The following is a 22,338-nucleotide window of genomic DNA, read 5'->3' as shown; positions in this document are numbered from 1 at the left end:
AACAACAACCCAGACATTCTACATGAGTGAGAAGACCTTCTACAAGGTATCGTCCCAATGAATATATTGTTGTTGCTGAAGAGGGATAACCATAAATTTATGATGAGGCCAACGAGCTCAGACAAGAAAGAATGGGAGAAGGCAATGTAGGACGAGATGAAGTCCTTCCATGAAAATCGAGCTTATGAACTGACCGAGTTGCCTCAAGGAAGACGAGCTCTGAAGAACAAGTTGGTGTATAAAATAAAGCATGAAAAAAATGGCAAAAGCTAAGATACGAGGCTAGGATTGTGATGAAAGGCTTCAATCAAAAGAAAAGAGTTGATTTTGAAGAAATATTATCTCCTGCGGTGAAGATGACTTCGGTCCGAACCGTGTTAGCCATAGCGACTTCAATAGATCTCGAAGTGGAACAAATGGATATAAAGGCAGTATTCCTTCACGGACACCTAGAAGAAGAGATATATATGGAGAAACCTGAAGGGTTCCGAGCTTCAGGATAAGAATCCTTAGTCTTCCATTTAAAGAATAGCCTAGACAGCTTAAAACAAGCATCTCGGCAGTGGTACAAGAAATTTGATTCCTTCATGACCGAGCACAAGTTTATGAGGCCAACCATTGCGTATTTGTGAAAAGGTATGAGGCCAGAGATTTTCTGATTTTACTCTTATATGTTGACAACATACTGATTGCAGGGCAACACAATATGAGGATAACTGCTCTGAAGAAGGACCTTGGCCCTGCAAAGCATATACTTGAAATCAAGATAATCAGAGATTGACCTAAAAGGCTACTATTGTTGTGTCAAGAAAAATATATTGAGAAGATTTTGAAGCATTTTAGCATGGACAAAGCAAAGACAATGAGCACCCCCTTAGCCAAACACATTAAGCTGAATCAGAAGTAGTGTTTGAGATCTGATGAAGAAAAAGACAAGATGTTGATGATCTCGTACCACTCCATCGTAGAAAGTTTGATGTTTGTGATGGTATATATGAGACTCGACCTGTGTATGTTGTTGGAATGGAGAGTCGGTATTTATCAAACCCCGGCAAAGAGCACTAGGAAGCAGTGAAATGGATTTTCAAGTATCTCAGAAGAACAACAAAATTATGTCTCCGATTTGGAGAAGGTAAAGCCGAGTTGGAAGGATTTACAGATGCTGATTTAGGGGGAGATGTCGAGTCGAGGAAGTTGGTATCGAGATATTTGATGACATTTGCATAGGAGCTATCTCCTAGCAATCTAAATTACAGAAGTGTGTGGCACTTTCGACGATTGAGGCCGAGTACATAGCCGCAACTGAGGCAAGCAAAGAAATGTTGTGGATGAAGAAGTTTCTCTTTGAACCCGACCATGATCAAGACAAGTACGAGCCAAAGTGTGACAATCAAAGCGTAATTCATCTTGCGAAGAATTCGACCTATCACTCCCGCACTAAACACCTTGACGTGAGGTATCACTGGATCCGAGATGTGGTAGAGGATGGAGAGCTCAAACTCGTCAAAGTGCACACCGACCTGAATTAGTCCGATATGATGATGAAGTCGATACCAGCAAGAAAATTTGAAGACTGGTGTGCAGGTGTCCGGTTACTGCTGATGCCGACGTATTGAAGTTGGAAAGAGGATAATTGTTAGGCTTTTCCTCCTTAAATGTTGCACAAGGCTCAGTATTGGTGATGGGACTCAAGAAACTCAAAGAACTTAGGGCTTAAGAAACCCTAATTCCCACTTTTGATATTCTAGAATCTTCCATCCTTTCTTATATAAGCTTGTGTTTTGTGAGAGGCTAGGGTTAGACAATTTGAAACAATTTTGAGAGAGCACCTCTATAGAGAAGTTTGGGTGTTAGACCTCCTTAGGAAGTTTGAGTGAATACCACCATTGTAGGTGAGGTTTGAGCGTACAACCATTATTGATGAAGTTTTATATCTTGTACCCATTATTTTCATAGTAGAAGGTTGATTCTGGACTAGTGTCTCGTAGGTCTTTCCTTCTTCACAATAGAAAAGGTTTTCTCACGTTAAAATCTGTTGTATTCATCTCTGTCTCTCTCCTATGTTTCTTTCATTTTTCCGCTACGCATAGGCCGACCTGGTAAGTCCAAGCCGACCTCTATGATAACTGAGCTTGAAGTTCGACGTTTACTTTCGCAAAAGCCTCTTAGCCGAGATTGAGGGACTAAGTTCGTTCCCACATCATTTTCATTTTCATTTTCATTCTTATTCTCTTCTAAGTGTTCTATCTAATTTTTTTGTAATTTTTCCCCATGTTTCTTATCAAAATGTCTTTATTTATAGATTACAGGTATTAGTGTGTAGTCCCGTTAAGATAAATATCTCAAATTATGTTATTCTCTTATCACAGTTTGCCCTTATTTCTTGACTTTGTTATGAGATTCCACATAATATGTTATTGTATCTCTCCAAACTTCTTTTTTTTAAAAAAAAAAATTGAATTATATTTTATCATCTTTTATTGGATTTATCCATTTTTGCATCTTTTTTATGTATCTATTCTTTTTAAATTATTGAGTTATATATTTAACTTTTTTAAAAATGACTCAAACAAATTTGAGTGTTGAGAATCATCATTTTAATAATATCTCTATTTTTAAATCACTGTATCATTCGTGCATGAGAATTGAGAAGTACGTGGTGCACTCAGCACTGCCATTAATAATTAGCTCCTTTTTAATTTAATTTATGTATAATATTTGAAGTGAGCCGAATATAATTATAATAGAGGTTTTTGTTTGCATTTTTTGTTTTTTAAACCGTAAATGGGAATTTATTCAAACAATAATTATCGAAACTTATCATTACTGTAATAAAAATGTATTTATTAAGAGAAAAAATTAAAATAGACTTCACTCAAAATCAACACATGATCTGTAACTTTGTCTTTAATTTAGACTGTTTACGAAGACACATTTTTTACTAACTGCATGTGAAGATAAACACACAAAGTGTTGCTGTATAAAAATGATATCATACCTTTTATCCTGAAAATTTTAAAAGTCTTAATGATTCACAGTGCTAAACTATGATAACAAAATAAAATATCCAAAGCTTGAAGGTTGAAATCCATCATAAATCCATGTAAGACACTCAGAATTAAACTATAATATTTACCGGTAACAAGAAAGAAATAAAAACCCGAATTCAAGAAACGTACTAGAGAATAAACCACAAATTACAAAAGGGGAGAATAAGGAATTGTTTGATTAGGTTATGCTTTTTTTTTCTTGAAATTATTTTATAGAATAGTTAATGAAATATTTTTTTTATATATTTTTTATTTTAAAAGTTAAAAACACATAATAAAAACACTTAAATTATAATGCTATCTAAATTTGATTCTAAAAACTTAATAACAGATATAATTTTTAAAATTATTTTTACAAAACAAGCATTATCAAGTAGATTTTTTTATTTTTTTCTGAAAATTAAAAAATTATTTTTAAAAACAGAATTCAAATAGACCCTAAAACACTACCAAATGGATAAAACTAGGGGTGCTGTTAACGGGTCGAGCTGGGTTGGGCTTTAGTCTTAAAAGGCTAAGTCTATGTTTAAATGTGTCAGTCTGGTGTAGCCTGTTACTTGTTATGAATATAATTACTAGTTTGTGGCCTACTTATTTACAAAAAAAAAAAATTGGTTTAACCTGTTAAAAAAATAAGACAACAAAAATTTATCCAAATAGAATAGATGATCAACAACGCTAATAATTCCACAAAGATTTATAAATTCAATGTATATCCAAATAACATAATATAGAACAAAATCATTCAAAAAGTCTGTTTAACCAATAAAATGGGGTGTGATGGGTTAAGCAGAAAGAGGGACTATTATGAGTAATATAAAAAATATAAAATAAAAATAAAAGTTAGTATACTAAGCCAGCATGAGAACCTCTAAGGCCGAACTTTTGAACTGCAGCCTGAAGCCTTTTTATTAAACAAGGTTTTATACAAATTCAAATTATTTTAATAACCAATTTTAGTCATGTAAGTTCAGGCCTTCACGAGTCAAGCCAAAGGTCCCTGAAAGTCCTCTGGTTTGTTTACCACCCTAGATAGAAAATGATGACTGGCTTTTTTTTTCCGTCAGTTCATCAATAAGGGATTAATCTGGTACACAATAAATTAACAAAAAAAATTTCCCAAATTTCAGGGTATGAACTAAGACGGAGTCAATGACATGATCCAAAGCATAATTTGTTGAATCACAAACCAGTGTTTAAAAACTCGGATCGGCCATTGACCCGGCCGAGGTCAGGGGTCAGGGGTTTAATCGGGGGTCACGGGGTCACTTCGCTGACCCGATTTTATATATTAAAAAAATATAATATATATTTTATATGAAAAATTCAAAAAAATCAAACCACCAATTATAATAGATTCAAAATATACTTAACATAATTCAACCAATTACAACTACAAATCAATATTCACAAGATAATCAAATTATCAAAGTATAAAACATATATTCCAATGGAGTTAATGAAAAGTTATATCATCAAACCCAGGCCGTTCTTGTTCTTCTCATGCACCTACAATAGTAGGTGAAAGGAGATCCCTTACCTAATAAATAATAGTGGAGGAAAGGCGGTGACACGATAAATTAACTGTGGGGGAAAAAGAACTAGCACAGTGGAGGAGATCACTGGAACAGGAAGACTGAGTCTAAGTCAGGGAGAGAAGATCGGAAGAGAAGAAGAAAGATTCAGATTTCAGATCTAGTTCTAAATCTAGGCAACGGGTGTTTTTTTTTTTTACACATCAAGTAACGCCATTTTGTGTATAATTTTTTTAAAAAAAAAATGTAGTGACCCCTTTGACCCTCTGACCCGGGAGTCAAGGGTTCAACCGGAAAGTTTCGGGAATTAGAGGGATCAATATGAAAATAGGGTCTAACTACTAACTCGAATCCTCAGAAAAGAAGAATCAGTGACCCGTAAGAATCAACTCCAAAGTGGGGCAGAGTTTTAAAACACTGTGACAAACTCATGTCAAATTTTGCTTTCCCCAAATTGCAAGGTATGAACCAAGAGGGAGTTAGTGATATGATGTAAAGCATAAACTGGGCCCAGAATTTTTATATTGTCATTATCAATGTCATTTATTAGGAATTATTAAGCACTCAATCATGATAAATCCCACTTTCCAAGCTTATAATTAATGCCAGATAGGAAATAATGAGTGGAACCCAAATACACACATGCCACGAATGCAGATTTATTCAATTGGGTATTTTTTTTTAACATTAAAAAATATATTTAAATCCTTACTTTTCTTTATTTTTTTTCTAAATCCCAAAAAATTTCTCATTTAACAAAAACATAGGTACGTTCTTTAACGGTACATCTTCGTATTCTCAATTCTCTAACTTGTTTGTTGCCTTCATAATATTCATGGCCAGGTGTGAATCTCTCTCTTAGTCTCATTAATCACTTTGTTTCTTTGATACTTTCGTTTTCTTTTCAATCAAATATTAAATTCATTCCTAGCTTCTCTTTCTTCTTCTTCTTCTTATTTTTAAAAAAAAAAACTTCTCTCATATTCCTCGCTTCAAACTTATCCAAATTAGAACTTACCTCACACTCTTATCTAATTTGAACGGTTCTTTCCTCGTGCTTCCTTGAGGACGAGAGAAAATGTAGAGCTATCGGTCCATTGGTCCCTCAAGAGAAAAAAAATCAGAGAGAGAAAGAGGAGATAGAAGAGAGAGAGGGAGAAGAAAAAAAAAAGGACCAGGGAATAAAATTCCCTTGCCGACGCTTACATGTCTTCTACATCTTTTTTCTTTTGGTATTTTATATATGATTTTAACATATATATATATATATATATATATATATATATATATATATATATATATAAAGGTTTTTTTAATTCAATGGAAATAAGTTATTTTCGGTGAACTTAAAATGACGTCGTTTTGGGGCGGTATTGCATGGTTATATTAGTCGTCATCATTATAATTTTTTAATCTTATAACCCCAAAACGATGTTATTTTGAGCTCACTGGAGATAACTTTATCTCCGGTGACTGGAGAAATACTTTTCCTGTATATATATAGGAAAAATATTTCTCCAGTCACCCGAGATAAAGTTATTTCCAGTGAGCCAAAAGCTACGTCTTTTTTGGATTGTAAAATTAAAAAATCATGAGTAAAGCCCCCTATTGGGTCCTTAACAACAAATACGGTCCCCATTTTCGTCACTTACAATAAAAAAAGTCAACTTTTGATCCCTCTACAATTTCAGTTCTCTGAAAATGTGGTCCCTCAAAAATTCAATGAAGACCCAATTTAGTCCCTAAAAAAGGACTAATATGGGTATTTTTTTTAAGGGACGAAAGTGGGGAGTGCATTTTTTGTTACGGACCCAAAAAGGGCTTTACTCTGAAATGATAATGATAAAGACTAATATAACCCCATAATAAATTAAATTACAAAAATACATTGATTTCCGCCACAAAACGACGTCGTTTGGGCTCACCAGAGATCTATGAAGCACCTACACTTCAAAAACTTTGACGTGTCATGTCCAACACTCCAACACACGTTACAGAAATTCAAAAAAATGTTCTAAGGTTGCGTTGCGTTGTGTTTTTAATTTCAACTTTCGTTAGATTACGATTACCATTTTATTGAGTTTAATATAAATATTTGGGATATCTTATGTTTCTTTGCAAAATTGATGAATATTATAAGTTTAATTTTATTTTTTTGTTAAATTATTGAATATTAAATATAATATACACTACATAAATTAAAAATATTATTTAATATCAAAACGTGTCCTAACGTGTCGAAATCTAATATATTTTTTTGAATTAACATGTGGAAGTGTCGTGTCGTATCGTGTCACGTGTCCCGTGTTGGTATCAGTGCTACCAGAGATAATTTATCTCCATTGACTTGAGAAATTATTTACCGTATATATATATAATTGTGAATTTATGATTTGTGAATATGTTAAATTTGATAATATCTCCCATCAGTCCAAATAACCGTCATATATTAATTCTTGAAAATGAATGTGAAGCTTTTTAGAGTTTAATTATAATTTACTAATTATATAAAAAAAATTAAACTTATTTTATTATTTAATAATTTATTATTATATTATTTAATGAATTTTACAATACACATAATGGGCGGAACTCATTTTTTTCTTTCTCTCTCTTTTTCATGGTAGGCTCCATCCACTTTTTTTATATGTTGTATGAGATAATTTGACTCATATAACATGGTAATATATTCCCCTAATATGATGAGAAAATGTTTCCAAAAAGGCAAGAGGCATTTTCATCCATTAGACCCAAATAATAAATATTTTCATCCAATCAATGTAATTCTGAAAAAAAAAGTATTAAAATTATACAATGACATATGCAAAGCTTTCCTACACGTTCAAGTCATACATGAGATGTATACATATTTACTCAAGAAGCCAATCACTATTTGCTATATGGCACGCGATCTGAGATGCTTGTGGGGGTGGTGTATATGTTGAAGTTGCTTATAGAAAGCATGGACCATGCATTTGTACTAAATAAATATGCGCGCCGCATGGCAGTTGGCATACCCTAATGCGACTTGAACATGCACGACCTCCTTCTTATTTAACTACACTTTTTTGATAAATACTTTCAAAATCGCATTGATTCGGTTAATAATTTTGCACTATGCGTCAATATTGTCAGGATTACATACCACGCAAAATTAACCATAAAGTGTTCTTTCTCTAGCACTTCGCACTTAATCCTTGCATAATATAGGAGTTAATTACTTGATTATATATTTAATTCTGGGAAGATCATTGACAGTATAATTGAGTCGGTTTGAACATTAGACTTATAATTTATTAATATGGTTCATTAATTATGAAAGGGTGCTTCAATTAGGTGGTGTTTAACTATGATTTATTTCAATTTTTTTAAGGTTGATAACGTGGTTTCAGAAAAGTGATTAGATAATTAGGGTAGAGGCAAATCCAAGTTTGATCCATTAGAAGGTGCGAGAAGATCAGAAAAAACAAGCTGAGAGGTAGAAAAGCCACGATTAAAAGTTTGTTCTTATTATTTATTAGCATCTCATGGCTTTTCTTGTGTTGGTTACGTGCTATATAAACTATCGACCCTAATGGCTTTGGCTGGAGAAAGAGCCACCTGGCATGTTACTGATAGGAATAAAGTAGAGAAGACCCTTCGTGTTGCGGTGACATGTTTTGGAAGAGCTAAATAAGTATGATATATAGTAACTCCCAAGGGTAGCTGAGTTGGCAGTTGAGCTCCCAAGGGATTGCTTGGTGCAGGGATCAAACCATGTCTCAAGCAGTTTCTTGGAAAATCTTTGGGGGCCAGAGGATAAGTCAAAAAATCTTCGGTTAGGGGATTAGTCTCGTCCTTTCTCCGGTTGCGAAGCTTAGTGCACCCACTGTTACAATGAGGCTAGCCCAAACGGGCCGTACCCCGAGGGCATGGTGCCCGAAGAAGGTTGAATGGGGATACCTCCTAGCAATGTACCAAAAAATAATAATAATAATAAGTATGATAGTTGTGAAAAATACTTAAGAGTTTTTTTTTTTAATTAGTGTTTGACCTTTTAAAATAGGAGTGTTCACTATTGGATCAGTTTTGAAACAAAAATCATCTATCTAATCCCTTTGATTTGATTATTTAATTATCCATTCGGTTTAGATTTTTTTTCAAATCTAATCAAATTCAATCCAATTTTATTCTGATTGAATTATATCTGTTTTTGGTTTTCCAAAAAGTTTAAAATTTCAGCCATACAAATCACTAGACATATCAAAACGAAGCCATACAAAGTTACAAACTACTAAAAAGCTCAAGTCTTCAAACTAAAACAAGTTTTAAAACTCATGAAGAGTTAAAATAGAGTAATAGACAATAAAATCTAAAACAAGGTAGTTTGCCATCAATAACATCCAATATTTCAAGTCATCATCTTTCTCTTCCATACTTCACTTTTTTAGATTGCTCAATGCTCTCTCCGTGGTCTTCGAAACAACCAGCAAGACAACAACTTTCATGAAAATAAAAGATTAAGATAGGGTTCAAGCAACAACCAAATTTAAATTAAATACATGAACAATGGAAATTAAAAAATAGCAATTTACTGTTGGGTTTATACTATTTTACTAAAGCCCAAATGGGCTAAGAGTATAAGAAGAACTCAAGAAACCTAAAGCCCAATGAAACTAGGATTTCTTGGAACCCTTATAAATATTACCACTTAAGTCATCAGCCTCCTAGGTCAATGAACAAAAGAGGTAAGCTCAGATCTGAAAAGGTGTTCACACACTTCCCCTTCTCCTTTGAGAGATAGTTTAGAAGGTTTACCATAGATCAAAGAGATCTGTTCAAGCTAGAGAAATATGTTCGTGTAATGATGCAGAGGAGAACGGTACGTAAATTCGAGCTGTGATGCAGAGGAGATCAATTCCTAAAGGGAAATCATACACAAGGTGATGTGGAACCAATGCACTCTACGTAAAGAATATAAAGGGCTCCATTTCTGGGTTTATTAGTGAAATGGTTATCGCTGAAGCTCCATCGGATAAGGATAATCGGATTTCACTAGATTAAATCTTAATAATTTAAAAATATTTGTAAAGTATTGTATGGCCCATCGTCGGCAATGCTTGGAGACAAAGGATAATTTTGAAATTAAACAATGGTTAATTACATTCAACTTTGATAAAATTGGTAACCCTCCCGTCAAGGCTCTAGCAATAGCACTGAAGGCCCAAATAACAATTTTGGTTATTACAAGTGACTTGTCCATCGTAAGCCTTGTTAAGAAAACTGAATGATTGTTAACAATAAACAATAGTAGTTATGAGAATCTACTTGCACTTCGTTTGTTTGTTGTATTATTTGTTTGAAATTGTGTGCCTTGTATATATTTTTTAGAAAATGACTCCCTTTAATCCTTAAGAAAAGATTTTGAGTCAAAAATCTCTAGATAGTACCAACTATGAATAAGTGAAAAATAAACTTTGATATTATTCTAAAACATGAAAGTTAAAATTTGTCCTGACAATACCAAGACCACAACAACCTGCAGAGGATGTATCTAAGGAAACTAAGATGCAATACTCAGATTGAAAATGGGCATATATGGTAGTTCGCTGTTATGTTCTTGTCAATCTTATGGTTAAGAGTGGAGTAGACTTGCTTCAGATTCTTAATAACATGTTTGCTGCATCTAGCAACTCTGCTAGACAAAATGCAGTCAATGCAGGTTTTATTAAAAGTCTTGTTATATCCAATGGAAACCCAATGATGGTATCAAGAACAAGATGACTTGGTTAGCAGTTGTCACACGAGTTACTATGAAGAAACTGCAAGGAAACTGCTTCTAGTGTAGACCGAAGGGACACTGAAAGAAAAATTGCCAAGAAGTGATGAAAAGAACTAGACACGAGTAAGTTAAGGCTTGGTTAGTGGATGAATCAGTGATTCAGAAACCACTGATTATGTTTGCTACTCTTTGTAGTAGTTCAAACATGGCATGCCTGTCAACAGTGGACAAAGAAATTTTAAGCTTGAAAATGGAAACTTCTCTCTGCATTAGCAGTAAGACAAGTTAGTTAAAAGACTTTGGTTTAGGATGACTGTTTATTTGTTCCGGATTTCAAGAGGAGTTCAATTATTGTTAGTTGTTTGGTAAAAACATGGTTTGACAATGTAATTGATTCCTTAGTTTCATTTCGAAGTTCATCTTTGTCTTGTTTGTTTCGGTACAATGCCTAAATAGTCTTTATTACCTATGTATTATACCCTATTAAATTTATTATGTTGAATTAAAAGCACGATGAACAAGAACATTCACCAAAGAAATAAAAGTTTCAAATCAAACATATGTTTGACCTTTGTGATTGAGTCACATTATCTCAAGTAGGAAACATGATTTAGTTAAAAGAGAAATTGAAAGTTCAATAGTATTTTAACTAAAAGCTACATGGTTGTCCTATTTGGAAGGTAAAATGGCCAACCAATCCTACAAGGTCAAAGGGATTTGCACAACTATTCAACTGGAATTGGTACATACAAATATATGTGGACCAATTAGTATTTAAGCCAGAAGAGATGATAAGTACTTCATTATATGAATGGTTACTGTGGATTTGGACAGATGAACCTAGTGCGCCATAAGTCTAAAGCTTTTGGAGAATTCCAAGAGGTTTAAATCTAAGGCAGAAAAGCATCTAGGTATTCAAATCAAAACACTTTGGTTTGACTGAAGTGTTGGATACTTGTCTGGTAAGTTCAGGTCTTACCTGATTTAAGAGGGGATAGTTTTACACAACTGTCAACTCTAGGAACATGTTAGTTGAATGAAGTTGTAGTATGCAATAATCAAACATTTCTAGACTTGGTGAAGACCATGTTCAGCTATTCAGCTTTGCCAATGTTGTTCTGGGGAGATGCATAAGAGAAGGCAATGTATCTTCTTAACTTGATTCCATACAAGTCTGTTATAGAGACACCTAAAGAATTATGGAAAAGGTGCAAACCCAGTTCAAAGCATATTCAGATTTAGGGTGCTCCTGCACACGTCCTACAACAACGGTCAAATAAAGTTGAAACTTGTACGGAAGTGTGCATATCTTTTGGCTACCCTAAGAGAACCGTGGATGGGATCTTATTTAGTCCAAAGGACAAGATGATCTAAGTGAACACTCTTGTGATTTTCTTAAAAGGGGACTAAATGAGAAATTATAAGCTCTTAAGGAAAGTTATTCTTGATGAGACTTATCTTAGATCAAGAATTTCCAGAATCTCTAAAAGCTCCATCCTCTGTTCCCTTGATTGTTCAAAGAGGGGAAAGATATACTTCTATGTGAACAAACATGGGAACCATAATTAGAAATTCGACACGTTAATATATAAGTGAAACTAGTAGAAATATTAGTATCACATGTGGAAGAATAATATCAAGGAGTTGTTAAACACATAATATGTGGATCCTCAAAAAATTGAAGATCCACCATTTGACCCAATCTTGGATCTACATGTAGATCCAAAGGTCTAGTGCGATACATTTGTAGTGGGAGAGAACCTTGTTAACTTTCAAGTTGTCTGTTGTTGAGTGACATTGATTCGACTAGTTACGATAATGCACTAGAAGATGTTGTTGGTCAAGTGTGCTCAAGTTATGAACCATGAGACGGAATATTTTTATTTCAACTCCGTTCGGTACCTAGTAAAGGCACCAAGAAGGGTAAGTCCCTCTATATGTATGTGGACCTAAAAGCAAAGAGAGGATGGAAAGGAAGGTGAAAACCTTCAAAGCTAGCTTGGAGGTAATTTTTGCCAGACGTCATGCTTGAGTCTATCCAGATTCTCTTAGTTGCTGCTATAAATCTCAATTATGAGATTTTTTGGGAGTTGGATGTCAAGATATCTACATACAACAACCAAAAGGGTTTATAGCAAATGGGCAGGAACACACAGTATGCAAGTTGTGAAAGTCTATTTCATGGACTTAAGCGAGCATCCAGGTCATGGAATATCATTTTTGATCAGGTTATCAAAATTTTGATTTTGATAGAAACTTGATAAATGGTGTATATTTGTATGTGAAGGATCTAAATAGAGGCAATAGATTTTCTGGTACTTTATATAGATGATATGCTCCTTATTGAAAATAACATAGAGGTAATATCAAGCATAAAGAGTTGGGTAAGTAAGCATTTTGATATGAAAGTCCTAGGGAAGCCAATTATATTATTGGTATAAAACTCTTATGAGACAGGAAGAATAAGTTATTGGCATCACCTTAGGCTACTTACATTGACAAAACTCTTGCAAAAATTCAACATGAGAATTCTAAAAAGGAAATTATATCTCTTAGATGTTAAACTCAACTTCTTAAGGAGTAACTTCTAAAGAATCATAAGAAGGAAGAATGCATGAGTAAAATACCTTATGCTTTGACAATAGGTAGTCTCATGCATACTGATGAACCCTTAGTTCATCAGGTTTTTGAGCATGAATTAGTATAAATTTGTGTGATTAAATGGATGAAAAAAAGGTCAATGTCCTATAAATTCCTAAATACAAGTTCTGGAAGTTGTATTGAAAATTTACATTGTTCTTGTAGGGAATTGAAGCTCAAAGAAGCAAAAGAGAGAAGGAAGAAGATTCTGAAAATTGGAAAATTCTAAGTGTCGGGCGCTAAAACGCCCAAAACTGAGTGTTTTAGCGCCCTGCTGCACAAAAGATGCTGGTGCTGAACATTAAAACGGCCAAAACTGGGTGTTTTGGCGCACAAGACAGTTAAAAGCAGTTGGGCATCCGTCAAAGTTGAGCGCTAAAACGTCCAGAAATGAGAGTTTTAGCGCCCATGTCAGTTTTCAGTTGTAATTTGTAAATTATAAAAGGACAAGGGGCCTTCACAAGATGATCATCAGATGCAACTCTCTCATATCCATTCTCTGATATTCTGACTTTCCCCATCACACTAGGAAGGGAGATCAGGTCAGATCTTTCATAGATCTGATCTGACTCCTCATTTTCTCTGACTTTCCAAATTCTTAGGACTTAGTATTGTAATAGTTAGTATACTTTCATGTAATTGTACTTGAAGATTGAAGACTCAATTATCATGACAATGGAGTTTGATCTTTCTTCTTCTTCTCTTGTTATTATTTGTATTATGTCTGAGTAGAGTCCTTTGTAGTCTGATTCAATGAAACTCAAGTTTGAATTTATGAATGGTTAATTAGATGTTTTGTTTATCTATTATGTGATTGTATGAAGTTGTCTTGATTAATTCTTCATGTTGAGGAATAATGTAGAACAAACATGTTTACATTGTTTCTTCATTTTTGACAACTTCATCATAGTGTTCTAGTAGTCAAGGGATTGATGCCAGGATTCTGATGTGATCTTAAAACCTTAGTAATTAATGCATGTATTAAGAAAGGAATCACCAAGGGATTGGGGTTTCTGATTAATGTGTCTATCAGGGTAGTAAGGGATTACATCTTGAGATGATAAGAAAAAGGTTTATCAACATCACATAGTAAATAATTCATAATGGAAATTGGTTCATCTATAAATTCATGTTTGAGAGAAAATGACATCTGACTACTTGTTTACATTATAATTTACATTTTATTTATTTATCAAGTTTTAATTCAATTCAGTGTAGTTTCTGGTGACAAGAAATATATGCAATCTATGAACTTTTGTTTGATTCAACTCAAGTACATATGATTAGTCAGTGCTTGACACAAATCCTCGTGGGAACGATCTTTACTCATCATTTTATTACTTGTACGACTAGTACACTTGCTAGATCCGCAACACATACCATGTTGGATGTTAAACCAGACATTTTCCACGCAGTGGGAGTAGTGAGACAATATCATTCTTAACCTAAAGGAACGCTAGATTATTGTTAAGCATGTACTCAAGTATATTCGGAGAACGAGAGAATATATGATGATATATTCTAGTGGGAGTCATGAAAAATTAAGCTCTCACAGATTCAGTTTTTCAAGTGGATATTGACTCAAGAAAATCGACCTCGAGCTATAAGTTTTTTCACTAAACTAGGATAACATTATAGGTGGATTTTGCAGACCTAGTGTCTAAGAGTTTGCCTGAACTTGTTTTCAAGAGACATATTACTTCTTTGGGTCTTAGGAGGATCCCAAACTTGCATTAAGTGAGTGGGAGATATTGTGTTCATTGTGCTCTTGAAGTAAGACAATGAAACAATGAAATCATTTTTCTGAATTTTACAAATAAGGTATTATTCATTATTTAGTGCACACAATTTACAAACATTAAGGTCCGAATCAATGGTGGAGTATATGATCATTTGGATATGTTCATAGAGGACATGATCATAGGTTCTCACGATTGATGAATTTGTTCACAACTGTTAAATAAAGTTACGCACTTTATTTAGGCTGCAATATTTTATGAAATAGTTTTGTCTGTTGGTGTGAATCAACACATTAAAAGGATCAATGAGAGATTTGATTAAGGTTGTTTTTCTGTCATAAGGTATCAAATCTCCAGTTAACTATAGTTATGTAATTTCTTTTAATCCTGAGCTTATTATAAATAGGTAATTGAATAATTCTCATTCTTTGATTTACTAACAGGTGAGGTTCGATCTTTTGACTGCCAATAACTCGGTATTTTGAGAGTGAGATTATTTGATTATCGGTATTTATGATAAACAACATGGAATTTGTAGGATATGTCCCCTTGATATGTTTCGGTACTTGGATATTGAAGACACTGGCCAGTGCATATAATCCATTAGAGAAACTATTAGAGTCAAGGGAATAAATAATTGATTGAGATACAGAAAACTTGTCAATCAATTATAGACATTCTACAAAGAGGAGATGCATATTCATATTATAAGTGTTATTAGTCTTGGAGTTCAAGTTCGGGCTTTTAGTGGAGTAACACCAAATTAGATAATCATTCGTTGATTATCAGGAGCCTTGATTAATAACATATGGTAGATCCCAGGCTAGCTTGAGACAAGGGATGGGGTGTTTTTCAGTTAATGATGACATATGGGTTACATGGTCTTGGATTTTGGACTTAAGTTTTTACCCAAAAGAGCAAGTGGGAGATTGTTGGGTTTGTACTCTTTTACTAAAGCCTAAATGGGCTAAGAGTATAAGAAAAGCCCAAGAAACCTAAAGCCCAATGAGCTTAGGGCTAGGGTTTCTTGGAACCCTTAAAAATACTACCACTTAAGTCATTAGCCTCCTAGGTCAATGAACAGAGGAGATAAACTCAGATCTGAAAAGTTGCCCATACACTTCCCCTTCTCCCTTGAGAGATAGCTTGGAAGGTTTACCATAGAGTAGAGAGATATGTTCGAGCTAGAGAAATATGTTCGTGTTATGATGCAGAGGAGAACGGCACGTAAGTTCCTGCTGTAACGCAGAGGAGATCACTTCTTGAAGGGGAATCATACACAAGGTGATTCTATGAAGATCTGTGCATCAAGAGGTAAATGTGAAATAAGGATGATTCAATAAGCATACCAATGTACTAGGTCTTAAATCGCTTTCGCATAAATCCAATAGTTCCTATACTTACATCATCAACTTTTAATCAAAATCATCATCAACATCTATATTTGGAGAAATATCTAAAATAATTATAATAAAATATTGTTAGTAACTTAATACCCAGAAAATAAAAAAGATGATAAAAAATTAAAAAATTATACAAGTAGAATAAAGTAAATTACCTATCTCCATTTTTACAAATTCTTCTATAAACTCTTCTATATTATTGGAAAAAATAGTGGACTGGAACCAATTTTGGGCACAAATTAATGCTTCAACTGTCTTTGGAGTAAGAGAACTCCTATAGTTGTTAAGAACTCTACCCCCAATGTTGAATGCAGATTCTGAAGCAACTGTAGATACTATAACATAGCCAATACATCTTTAGCTATTAGACCAAGAGTAGGATATTTACTTGAATTCACCTTCCACAAATTAAGATATCAAATTTTTGAGTTCTTTTCTCTAGTGGCTCTATGAGATACAGATCCACCTCGTTTTTATTCAAGCTCTCACTCACAGTTATGTCCCTCTCAAATTCACTGGCAAATAAAGCATTATAAAATACTGCCAAATCAGTATCTTCTAACTCATTATGATCTTTAGTGGATGACTGAGAAAGATTATTTACATGAAAATGTTTATAGCTATGGAACAACTTGTGTAAAGTCTCCCTAACTCTAACACTTAAAAATTCTGCATCCTCCCTTTCATAAAGCTTCTAAAAAACCCATTCCACAAATCGTAATTTATATTGGGGATCAAGTATCACAACAATAAAAATCATTGTGTTGATAATTTTAATGTTCCCCCTATATTTGTCATGCTTAGCTTTCATTGTTTCAGCCATGGGCCCAAGTAATGGATCTATACTCCTCCATGTCTATAAGTTATTCAGTATATGCAAAACTCATGAAAATATTAAGAAGTCACGTATAAAGAACTAGACATTTTTTCATTGATATTGGATCAGTTTGGATTGGATCGATTTTCACCAAACAAACCGAAAATCGATCCAATCCAATTAAAATGTGCGAGTTTTTTTTTCGGTTATCAGTTTTTCTGTTCGATCAACTTGGTTTCACTCGATTTGGATCAGTTGATGAACACCCGTATTTTAAAGGACAAAGAATTGTATCATTTTAGTCAAAACTACAGTGTTTTATAGTGAGAGAAACAGTTACAAAATAAAAATAATGGTGAAAAAAGTGAGAGATTTTTTAATTTAAATATTAAATAAAAAACAGTCATTTTAACTAAATTAGTTTTCCTTTAAAAAGATATAATTTTCTCTTTTTTTTAAATAGATACATTTTTTTTGCTTTTGCAATTTGGATAGAATATAACAAAGATCAGAAGTCTTTCTAAAGATATTTCTTTAAAATTCGAACTTTCAATTTTGAGATTTAAACAGCCATTTCTAACTACTACGATCAGTACCCATTGACTTAAGAGTGTTTTAATAGTGATTAGTTATTAAAAAAAATCATAAATTTTATGATTGTAAATAGGGGTGCTAAAATAACCAGGGCCTTTGGCTCGGCTCGTGAAGGCCCGAGCTTACATGTCTAAAATTAGTTGTTGGCACCAGGCTTTGATTTGTATAAAAGCTCGTTTAATAAAAATACCTCATGCTCCAATTCAAAAGCTCAACCCTAAAGCCTCTCAGGCTGGCCGAGTATATTATTTTTTATTTATATTTTTTATACTACTTGTAATAGCTCTTTCTTTCTCCTCAATCCATTTCACCCCATTTTATTGGTTAAACAGACTTTTTGAATGATTTTGTTATATATTATGTTGTTTGGATATAAATTGAATTTATGAATATTTGTAGAATTATTAGTGTTGTTGATTGTATATTATGTTTGAATAAATTTGTGTTGTCTTATTTTTTTAAAACAGGCTAAACAAGGCTTTTTTTTGTAAATAAGCTAGGCCACAGGCCGATAGTTATATTTATAATAGATAACAGGCTTGATCAGGCTGACACATTTAAACACAAGCTTAGCCTTTTAAGATCAAAGCTCGACTCGGCTCGGCCCGTTAACACCCCTAATTGTAAACAATCAATGAACCGTGGATATATCTAAAAAAAAATCATAAATATAAAGTTTTGTGATTGTAAAAGAAAACAATTAATGATTCATGGTAGAATTTTTATATGGTCAATTATACATTGGAATAAAAGTTTTTTAAAAGATACAATGACTTTCTTAATTTTTATCTGATTAATTGAATTTGACTGAAAAATGATAACATATTTGAATATCAAACGAAAATCCAATTGCGGGAGGTGTTGGGGCCACGAGGTGTGTGGTGTTCGCGAATAAGATCATTAAGATGCATGTGGAATGTACCTTCCATTATCCTGGAATTGGATTACTAGTTGTGTCTCCTATTTTCCCTTTTGTTTCCTTAATTAGATTAGACAGATAAAATAAGTGGCTTAGCCATGGTTATCAAAATCGCGTGTTAACTCGTAAAATCGTATGATTTTACGAGTTTACTTTGTTTGGCGAGTTAAATCGGTAGTAAAATCGAAATTCTGAGTAAACTCGTTAAAATCGCGATTTTACTGTGCAAAATCGCAAACTCGTACGATTTGGGACGAGTTAGCGATTCATGGGCAGTGATGGCAAAAAAAAAATTTGGACAAAATCGATTTGGCCCAACCCAGTTTACTCAACAGCTATTTTCTATCAAAAATAAACCCTAATCCCCATCGCGCGTTTGCAAGAGAAAGGGCAAACAATCATCTTCCTTCCCCACCATCGCACGACACTGCCACCTGCAACGGCTGAAGACCGACGACCCGACCGGTGACTGGAGCACCGTGGTGGTGCCGTGGAGGTGCTGTTTTTTTTATGTGGCATGGTTCTGTTTTTTTATCTTGTTATTTCTCTTTTGCTATTAGTAATGGTGGTAGTGGCATGGTTCTGTTTTTTATCATTTTGACATAGTGCTGTTTTTTCTCTTTTGCTATTGCAATTGCTTGGACTTTCTTTTGATGTTAATGTTATTGATTCATGGTGGTGTTGGACTGTTGGTGCTGTTTTTTTTTTTTTTTTTTTGCTTGAATGATATTTTTTTCATCAAATTATCAGTTAATGGCTTCAAGTGGTGCTGACGCCGCCGGTGTTAGTAGTTCAGCTAGTGTTGTGTCTGCACCTATTACTAGGAAACAAAAGGCTAAAAATGCTCCTGGAAATCGGAGTGATATAGGGTGGAAATATGGCATGCCATTAAATGAATTGGGAACAAAAATCCAATGCAAATATTGTCCAAAGAAAGTAAGTGGAGGAGTTTATCGATTTAAGCATCATTTAGCCGGTACCAAAAAGGATGTTGAAGCTTGTCCATCGGTGCCCGATGAAGTAAAGAAAGAGATGTTTGAAAATGTAGCATCACTCCAAGAGAGATTTTTGAAGAAATCAATGATAGTTGAAAGTGATGATGAGGAGGAGGGTCAATGTGAAAAAAGAACAAAAACAAAGGAAGTGGAAGTGGGTTCTACAAATTTTTTCAAGAAAAGGGGAAAGGGAAGTGTTCAATCCACTATCAACAATATGTTCAAGAAAAATTTGAAACTTGATGTTGCTGATTTTTTTATGCCAATGCTGTAACATTCAATGTGATAAAAAGTGATGAGTTCCGTAAGATGTGTGACTCAATTGGAAGATATGGTGTGGGTTATGATCCACCATCTTATCATGACATTAGAGTGAAGCTTTTGAATAAAAAAATATGCATTGACCAAGGAGCTGATAGAAGAGCAAAAACATCATTGGGAAAAGGTGGGATGCAGTATAATGACGGATGGGTGGACAGATCAAAGAAGGAGAACTATCATAAATTTTTTAGTGAACAGCACGATGGGAACTGTTTTTATTAAGTCTATTGATGCATCTCACATGTCCAAAACTGCTGAAAATCTTTTTCAAATGATTGATGATGTTATTGAAGAGGTTGGAGAAGATAATGTTGTGCAAATTGTGACTGACAATGCAGCCAATTACAAACGCGCTGGAGAGCTATTAATGCAGAAAAGAAAGAGGTTGTTTTGGACTCCTTGTGCAGCACATACCATTGACTTGATGTTAGAAGATTTTGAGAAGCATATAGCGGTTCACCGTGAAACAATTCCAAAGGGCAAAAAGATTACAACATACATATATGGAAGGACTTTTCTCATTTCTCTCTTAAAAAAGGCCACCAAAGGAAAAGATTTGATAAGACCGGGCGCCACTCGTTTTGCTACATCGTATTTAACTTTGGGGTGCCTCTATGAGAATAGTAGTGCTGTAAAGAGGGTTTTCCTCTCAGATGAATGGAAGGCTAGCAAATACTCAAAGTCCAATGAGGGAAAACTTATTGCAAGTTTGGTTGATGATAGTCTCTTTTGGAAAAATGTTTTATTTTGTATAAAGGGTGCTTATCCGTTGTTCAAAGTGTCGAGGTTGGTTGATTCTGAGGAGCCAGCTATGGGATTTCTTTATGGAGAAATAGGGAAAGCTAAAGAGGAAATTAAAAACGTCTTCAAAGGTGTTGAGAATAGGTAAATTATGAAGTTTACTTTGAATTGAATTTATTTCTTTTAGATTATATTTCTAAACATACAACATATTTTTTATTTTTCAGTTATATGCCTTTATGGAATATTATTGACGCAAGGTGGGACAAGCATCTCAGTGGACCATTGCATTGTGCTGGATACTACCTAAACCCACAAATTCATTATGGTCCTAATTTTAAATCAACACTTCAATTGAAAAGAGGATTATATGATGCTTTGGATAAGGTTTTGGGGATTGAGAATGGACTTGAATTGATGGATTCTCAACTAGAAGATTTTAAGTGTAGGAAAAACTTTATGGGTTGCAAGGCAGCCAAGATTTCAGTGTACAATAAAAGTCCAGCACAATGGTGGGATTCTTATGGAGATGAAAATCCGGAGCTTCAAAGAGCGGCTATTCGTATATTAGGCTTAATATGTAGCTCTTCTGCATGCGAGCGTAATTGGAGTGCCTTTGAAAGGGTAAGATCTTATAAATACTGAATTTTTAAATTCTGAAATGCATGTTAATTTAAAAATTAGAATTTTATAATAATTGCTTTTTATTTGTTTAGGTTCACACAAAGAGAAGAAACCGACTGACCACGAAAAAATTGAATGATGTTGTTTTTGTGATGGTTAATAGAAAATTGGCCAAGAAGAAAAATAATAGAAAACCTCTTATCCATGATCTTGAGGATCTTCCATCGGATGAAGATTGGGTTGTTGAAGATGAAAATGAAACTAACATGGAAGGAGACTTGGGTTTGGATGAAGAACAAGAGGAAAACTTGGATTTAGAAACTCAAATTGAAGAAAACATGGTGGGAATCCAAAGTGGAGAAAACATGGTTGTAAACTTGGAAGTAGAAGAAATGGTTGAAGAACAAGTACAAGTTGCTGTGGGAGATGACGACGACGATGCTAACTTTGAGAATTTGATGAACTTTGTACTCTAAGCACTTAGTCTCTAAATTTTTTGTTATGAGTTTGTGTCTTTTTATTTATAATGTTAGTTGGATATTATTATATTTATTATATATTTTTAAAAGTAAAAACTTACGATTCGTGACGATTTTACGATTTACGATTTTACTATTCCCTCACGATTTTACATAAAATCGCGAGTTTGACAACCTTGGGCTTAGCAACCATAGATATGATGCTATCAATTTGCCATAGTCAAGTGATCACATAGTCATCCGTTAAACATAATAGATCATTAATCATCATTGAAAACCACTACTCACATCTTTGCATCCAGATATTTGGAATCTATGATCGCATCCTTCTTCTTCTTTTGACGAACGTTTAAAACACGTACGATCCTAGTGCTTTTTTGCAAAGATATAATTACATCATGTTATACTTTAGTCAAGAAGGGTTGGCTTAATTACAATAGGGTCAATAGCGACGGCAAAAAGATTATAAATTTTCGGATGTAAATTTTATTGATAAACTTTTAAGGGAAAAATAATTTTACTTTTATTGTACAATTTTTTTTCTATCACGTTCAGATAAAAATGATTATAAAAAGAAGAGAGAGAAAATAGTGAAATTCACTCACTTTTATATATAAGTGTTAAAAAAAAATCAAAAATATTAAATCCAACTTTTAATGTTTAGAATTTCGATATATTACTTACACAACTTTCTTATTAAATAAAAAAATTATAATAAAT

At 33.7% G+C, this 22,338-nt stretch overlaps 1 pseudogene; it reads left to right on the top strand.

Moving 5' to 3' along the window:
- Positions 1-10,162: 10,162 nt before the first annotated feature.
- On the top strand, positions 10,163-21,615 carry LOC133317510 (uncharacterized; annotated as a pseudogene).
- Positions 21,616-22,338: the final 723 nt, after the last annotated feature.

The sequence above is a fragment of the Gastrolobium bilobum genome, unplaced genomic scaffold (genome assembly GCF_033153095.1).
Source record: "Gastrolobium bilobum isolate Gb01-03AN ecotype WA unplaced genomic scaffold, APGP_CSIRO_Gbil_v1 utg10253, whole genome shotgun sequence".
Lineage (NCBI taxonomy): Eukaryota > Viridiplantae > Streptophyta > Magnoliopsida > Fabales > Fabaceae > Gastrolobium > Gastrolobium bilobum.
Note: the sequence above shows the minus strand (reverse complement) of the source record. Positions and strands in the feature narration are given on the sequence as shown.